Below are 7,936 nucleotides of genomic sequence, written 5' to 3'. Positions count from 1 at the left end.
TCCTGCTGAGGACGGTCAGGGCTATCCATGACCTTGTCCACTGAATAAGGGGTAAAGGACTTTGCCAGGTGGAGGACTTGGGAATGAGGGCATTGCAGAGAAAGGAGCTCAGCTAAGGTAGCTGTGAGACACCCTGGAGTTAAGCACGCAGCAGCTTTTATTCTGTGTGTAAGTGGATGGCAGATCCCTTAAAGTTTAGGTGGAAGAGGGCATCTGATGCCCTCCCTCGGTGAAGGGCCAGGGAGTGCTAGTCTGTCCTGAGGTTTGAACCATGCTGAGCTGCTGAGAAAGGGTGCCGCCATTTGGTGGCATTGTAAGCTCTGAGGATATAGCCAGGTGATCATCTTTGTCCTGTGTGGAAAGCACTTGCCTCACATGGAGCCCCACACTTGGAGAGAAACGCAGGAGAGAGATGCAGAATGAAGGGAGCTCATGGGCTCTGTGAGACTTCAGGGTCCGGGGTGCATCCTGCTCTTGCTTTAGCGGCTGTACTGGGTCCTGCAGCTGAAGAGCACCAGTGAACATGCCAGGGAGAGAGGGAGATTCCAGGTCAAGGGTGTGTGTGTGTGTGGGGGGGGTGGGTGGGTGTGTGTAGATATGTTTTTTTTATTTTCTTAAGAACTGAGGAACATGACTTTATTTACAGATAGTAGAAGGAGTTCATAAAAAGAGCAAAACTGAAGAAACATTTGAGAGGGTGGATGATGGTGTAGAGAGGTGTGATCTGGGGTGGGATTGAGGGTGACAAGAGGGACACCTCTTTCTCTGAGGCAGCGTGGAGGAAGGAGGAAGGTGTGACAGAGCCAAGGGGTGCAGGCAGCACCCACTGTGGGGTTCTGTCCTCTCTGGAGGGCAGCAGCAAAGTCAGCTGTGGAGCCAGTTTGCTCACAGGGCTGTGGGTAGGAGTTGGCCTGTCTGGCACCCTCTGAGCTGTGTACCCCCTTGGGAGAGGAAGCACTGTCACCAGTGAGGCTTTCTTTCTGTTCTTTTTGGGTGTGATCTTATAAATGTGTTTAGCCGGAAGCAGCAGGGTCTGTGAAGCCGCCTGTCCTTCCACTCCCTGCTGGTGTGATGGCTTCTCTGTGCCTCCAGCGTCTCCTTGCTGGCATGATGCTGGTGTTGCAGCATCATTTTTACCTTCTCCACTGTGCCCTTCATGTAACTTAACCCCACTGGGTGACGGCTTTGTTCATGGAGAATTTACATTTTACAGAATGTTTTCTCATATTCTCAAAGCACCACTGCAAGCAATTGGCTTATATTAATTATAAAAGGAGTTAAATATCTGGGCATGAATTTTAGCTAGTCTGCAGTGCAAGTTATTTTTTACCTAGTTACAGACTCCAGGATCTGTCAGTTCAAATTCCTTTTTCAGGCAAAGGGATCTAGAATTGACTGGCAAAACCCAGCACTTGAGAATTTGAAGTTAGAAGAGGAATTTATAAAAACTGTACCTTGTAAAGGATTTACCTTATAGGTTCTTAGTAGTTTTGTTTCTGAGTTATTTCTGAATTATCAATTCAGGTTTTAACTTGGAGCTTTAGAAAAGAGATGTTTTATACCCTTTGGTGTCTTTTTTTTTTTTTTTTTTCTGGTGCCGGGAACCGAACTCACGACCTTGCGCTTGCCAGGCAGGCACTTTGCCGCTGAGCTAAATCCCCAGCCCCCCCTTTGGTGTCTTTTGTTTAGAAACTGAAGCCACATCTGGAAGATATTGAACACTTATTTTAGAAGTACTTGTAACCTCTAACAGTAAAAATGTACCCGGATTTTACTATTACAGTTGTGGTCTAGTTTTTAAATTTGCTTTTGATGAAGTGATGGAGCCCACTGATGCTGTCTTACGTTTGGCTTTAGGTGCCAGTACTTACTGGTGGGACCTCATTCCCGCTTACCGGTGCACACAAGGCTCTGGTGATGTTATTTGTGCCCCAGTGAAGAGCCACCAGCATGTGCTGCTTCTGCTCCCACTGCATGGGGTGGGGTGACTGCTTCTGCTCCCACTGCATGGGGGGTGATGTGCTGATAGCCTGCCTGCCCACCCATCTCTAGCCAGGTCTGAGCCTCTCTTGGGCTCTTTTGAGCCCATTGTTGAGCATAGGAGGAATATTCATGCTGCTTAGTTTTGAGATGCAGATATCTCTAGAGGGCTACTTTTTTTTTTTTTTTTTTTTCGTAGAAAGAATTTATTCAAAACTAGCTCTAGGGAGATGGAGAGAGGGGCCTGTTTGCATCTAATCATGATTTCCCCATGTACAGTTGTGACAGGGCCTTTCATGGGAGGGAACAGTACGGGAGGGACTACAGTGACTGTGGATATGTGGACTGGTTTCATCCCTTCCTGTCCCCAGACCTCTCCTCCCTTCCTGGTGGAAAGGAAGCTGGGCTTTGCCTGCATGTTCTGCGTACTTCTCTGGGTGAGAGGCAGGGTAAGCTGCTAATGTCCTAGTTCTAAGAAGTCTGGAGAATCCACTCCTCTCCAAAGGAAAAAAGTCTTTTTAACATTTCATCTTGCGGTGCCAAACCTTCAGTCTTGACATCACCTGGCAAGGGCCACTTGGCTTATGGACTCTGAGTTGGCCTGGTCACTACCATCTCAGAACTGCATTGAACTCGAGACTCTTCCTACTCAGCCCTCCTCCTCCTGCTCCAGGGCCCAGCCTTACACTGCAGTCTGAAGCCTCTCCCTGCCTTCTCCCACCCTTCTCCCAGCTTCTCAGAGAACCCAAACTAAGCTACCTTTCCTTTTCCCAGAAGGCATGATCTATCCTGCCATCTCAGGTTCTCCCAGGACACAGGACACAGCACAAGCATGTTACAGCCTCTGTATCTGCTTTCTTTGTCCTCTTGTCCTTAAGCCATCTTTCCTCACACTTCCAACAGTACTCCTTACCTCACATTTGACATTTATAAAATAACCTGCAAACTTGTATTCTTCTGCCCTTCCTCAGCAAATGACATGTATAGAGCGAACATGGACAGCTTCTTGAGTCTTCTTGGTAATGTGCTTCCTTATTTGGAATAGTACCTCTTTTTTCTTTTTTTCTTTCTTTCTTTTTTTTTTTGTGTCTCTTTGAGACAGGGTCTCACTATGCAGTTCAGGCTGGCCTTGAGCTCACTTTGTAGTCCTGGCTGGTCTCGAATTAGCAGTGATCCTCCTGCCTCAGCCTCCCAAGTGCTGGGATTACAGGTGTCCACCACCACGCCTGGCTACCTCTTAATATTTACTCAGCAGTACCTCTGTTCTAAGCATTGCCACAAATACTTTTTTACATATATTAACTTGATTAATGATCCCAAATGAAATGGAAGTAGCATTATCCCCATTTCACAGATGAGATCAAGAGAGGACAAGAACCTAGTGCAGGTTGACATAACTAGTGACAGAGGATGTAAACCCAAGGCAGCTGGCTGTAGAATTTCCTTATTTGTTTGACATTTATATATACAACACCAACTATGTGCCAGATAATGTATGCAGCGAGAATTTATGATCTAAGTCTGAAATAGGTAATGATTAAAAACAAACAGAAACATGACTTCAGAATAGCTTGATGTGAGTAGTTAGCTACCCATGTGGATATTTGGGGAAATTCCTGAGAGCCTGCCCCAAAGATTGTTTTTATCATTATTGACTCAGGACCATGAATTAAGGGTGTGGGATCTTCTGAAAGAGCTCTTTCACCTGTTTTGTGTGTGTGCCTTGATTATCAGACCAACCCGTTAGGGACTGGGTTCCGGTGGGGAGTATATGTAAGAAAGGAAACCAGAGGTGTTATTAAACAATGGCCAGTGCCAGAAGCTACTGATAGGGACAAGCTGAGTGGTACTTGGCCAAATACTCTAGATATTTTTTCATGGACACAAAATGAGAGAGGCATTATTGTAAAATTTAAAATTTATGGGGACCAAGGGTGGTGAAGCAAATTGGACCTTTTTGCTTTTTGTTCTTACTCTGCTTTCTAGGAGGGTAGTATACATTGAATGTATTTGTACTCATCAGTACTGTTGGTTGCAAGTACCTGAAATTCAGCTGTATCTAATTTAAGAAAAAGATGATCACTTTCTTCTTGCTGGGACACAATACCTGGTATCCACAACTTAGAGGATGAGAGGTACAATTTGGCTCATGGTTCAGGGGATTCAGTCCATGGTTGGCTGGCTTCCAGGCAGAAGTATCACATGGTAGAAGAAAGCTGCTCATTTTGTGGGAGCCAGGAAGCAGGAGAGAAAGGAGAATCCTGGGAGGGAGGTACATCCTCCAAAGAGACAACTCCAGTGACCCACCTCTTCCAACCAATTCACAGAGTCAAACCCCCTCCATCATCCATTCTTCTTCCAAAAGCCCACCTGTGAATATGTGAGTCTTTTGGGAGACATTCTAGATGTAAACCACAACAGAGACACAATTAACTAACCAGTGACACAATTAGCTAAACAGTTTGGGGCACATGTGACATTAGATGTGGCTGACTGCAGGATTGTAAGTGGTGTCCAGGCAGTCACTCACCATGTTGGCCACTCTCTTTTTTTTCACCTTATGCTTGGTGGAAAATGTCCTCTTCAGGGTTGTTCTGGGTTGGTTTGTTTTTGGGTTATGTGACTCTGTTTCATTCTCAGATCAAAACTGCCAGCTATGGAGAGATCTCTGTCTTTGTCACCCTGGCACCATGGGGCAACTAGTGCACCTTGGGAAGAGTGTGACTCCTTTCTTAGGCCTACACCTGTACTTGAGAACCTCTCCAATTGGTCCCATTTAGGTCCTGTGCCTGTTCTCGTACCAACCACTGGATGAGGGGTTGGGCTGCTCACATTGGCCATCCTGATCACGTGTCTAGTTCTTAGGGAGAATTTTCACTCTGGCTCCTGTATTTCTGAGAAACAAGTACTGGAAAGGCATTCAGGCATAGTGTCCACAAAACAGTATTGGCAATACCTTTCCCTGTGCCTGTTTATATCACAAAGTGAAGTTCACTGACTTTTGTGCTAATAATCCTAAATTATTGAGAATTCCTTAGGTGACATTCTGTAAATTTTACTTAAGACTGTGGAAGTTATATTTTAGAATTATTTGTCTAATTTGAGGAAAGTAAAGAGTTGCCCTTTGAACAAATAAGGTGGACTACTCTAGGTCTGCCTGGGTGAGACTCTAGCCATTGTTTTTTAAGTGGCTCCTTCCTGTGCAGGCTCATTGGCAGTGATGAGAAGATAGGATAGGAGCACTTTGTGACCCACAGAGCAGGAAAGCTAGAGTGTGAGGGCCATGAGCTGGTGCCCTCACTGTGGACTGAGCTTGTAACCAACAGTGTGGGGATGGGCTTGCTGTTACCCTACACTGTAGTAACAAAGGACAGATATGTTAAAAATTACCCCTGATGTTTACAAAAACTGGAAATCTGCCAGTGGCTGACAGAGAGGCAGTACAAGACCAAGTGGATGGGTCAGTAGAGTGACAATTTATCTATATAAATGACTGCAAAAGGCAGCGAGCGCTGCATATTAGCTCTATTCTAGGCACCCATCTAGATTAGGATTCTACTTTGTTGCATTTTGTGTGTTTCTTGATGAAAAGACCTGGGGGAATCTTGATCTTTGGCTCAGTGTTAATTGAAAAGATGAGATTTCATCAGTGTTACTAACCAGTGTTACTAACCAAGCTTTGGTAGGTAGGCAGCTATAGTGATTCAGAATCAGTATTACGCATTAGGAAGTTAGGCATGGGAGGAAGCCTTATGATATTCTTCCAGAGAAATCGTTTCTGAGTGTGGAGCATCTTTTTACTGCTTTTAAAGTGTGCTGTTAAGCTCATGTGTCTGATTTATTTCACTTGCCATTATGGTCCCCAAGTGCATCCATTTTCCTACAGATGACTCAAATGGTTTCTCTTATATAAGAAACTCAAAGTATAAATAATTTAAAGAGCAAAATAAAAGATAATAGGAGACAAGGAGATAGATGTTTTGCAAATGGGAAGGGAACCAAGGAGATGGAGGTGGAAGGAGAGAGAAATAGGAAGTAAAAAGGATTAAGATGTGTTATGCACATGTACCAACTCCCCACAATGAATGTACTGCAAGCATGTTCTAATAAAATTAATAATTTATAGTGATAATTCTATTAAATAATTCTAATAAAATTATTAAAAATTAATAAAAAATACGGTATACTATTAAGACTGTTCTGTCACTTGGTAGTGCCAGGTTTAAGCAGGAGGACAAGTTGACTCATGTGGACTGCAGCCACCACAGTTGGTAGATGAACTTTTTTTTTTTGAACTTTCCTATGGTTAGAAGTTTATCACCTTTTACATTCAAAGATGTCACACTTTTGCTCATTCCTACTCAATGCAAGCTCTTAAATGGCTGGACAAGACAATTTCTTCCTGCCAATTCTATTTGTGTAGTTTTCAATGAACAATACTGACATAGAGATTTTCCCAAAGACTGAATCTCTAAATAACTAGATCATCTATTACAATGTGCCATTATAGAAGTACAATTTATAGATGTTGGGTTTAGGAAATTTAAATTACTTATTTTTAAAGCATTTCAGAACTGATACAGATACTATTTTTCTATATTACTTGGGTCTTGAGTTTTCTTCTATACTGAAGTAAGGAAAGTTTGGGAGGAAGTATGGCCTGACATCATTACTGCTGAGCTGTGTTTTTCTTTTTGATGGTATTTATTCTGGATGGGAAGGAAACTTTTTCCAAAACATCATGGAAACTTTTTCCTCTCAAAAAGCATAGCTTTATTTTTTTCTGGTTATAAAATTCTACATACTTATTATAACAATTTGAATATGAATATGCAAAAACCCTAAAGTGTAAAAAATCTCTTCAGATTTTGCTGTCCTTATAACTATTATTAACATTCTGATGAGCAGGCTTTCTGCGCTTGCTCTTGCTTACGTGTGTTTTTTTTTCTCTGTTTCACATACACACACTCACATACACACACACACAGGGTTTTATGTGAATAGGTATTATACACAGTCTGACACTCTAATTTCAGTTTAACTAGCTGAGGACATTTTTTTGTGTGTGGGTAAGGGAAGGCTTACATAGCTCTTACATGATTGGATCATGTTCCCTTGGGCTATCATAACAAGTTATTCTCAGGTTGTAAGTTTCTGTCCCTTAGGTATGTCAGCAGATTGTGTGCATGGGGTGGCTTCCAGCACACGTGTTAAGACCCTCTGGTTTCTCGTGTAAGGGGTACAGCAGAGATGACTGCGTTTGAGGCTGCTGACTGCACAGGGGACAACATGGTGATTTTCTGAGGGCCCAGATGGCCCTTTGGGGAAGGCCACTTCAGTCTTTGTGGAGCTAATTTCACAGAAAAGCCACCCTACTCACCTGTTCAGGAGGAGGGTCATTCCACTCTGCCCTCTTCTTCCTGGTGGTAAGGACCCCACCCACCTCCTACGTTTGCTGAGGGTTCATTAAATCACAGTATGCAAAGCTCATTTGTAAGCTGTTATCATAAATAATAATTATTTGACACATTATTTGATGGCTGTCTCTATCCTCTTCACACAATGCTACTTAGTTGAGAATGGGAGGGTAGAGGCCACCATTTATATCCAGCATTAGCAATTTTATTTTTGTCACTGATGTTTTCCCTAGTGAGTGGTTCAGACTGTAATACAGGCTCCTACCAATCCAGATCAAGAAAAGGAAAAGCCCAGGTACATTGACTTAAAAATGGCTGATGGAACTTGAGGAATGAATATATTAAAAATATATATAAGTACATTTGATTTAAACATTTCAGTAGTGTATATGGTGAGTTTTATTATACTGGTAGCTGCTAAACAGTGTTTTAATATTCATTTAAGAAATATGTGTCACCAGCACTTGGGAGGCTGAGGCAGGAGAATCATTGCAAGTTTAAGACCAGCCTGGGCTACAAAATGAGCTCAAGGCCAGCCT

This window comes from Chinchilla lanigera, unplaced genomic scaffold (assembly GCF_000276665.1).
Source record: "Chinchilla lanigera isolate Chin_1 unplaced genomic scaffold, ChiLan1.0 scaffold00014, whole genome shotgun sequence".
Lineage (NCBI taxonomy): Eukaryota > Metazoa > Chordata > Mammalia > Rodentia > Chinchillidae > Chinchilla > Chinchilla lanigera.
This window is presented reverse-complemented; position numbering follows the sequence as displayed.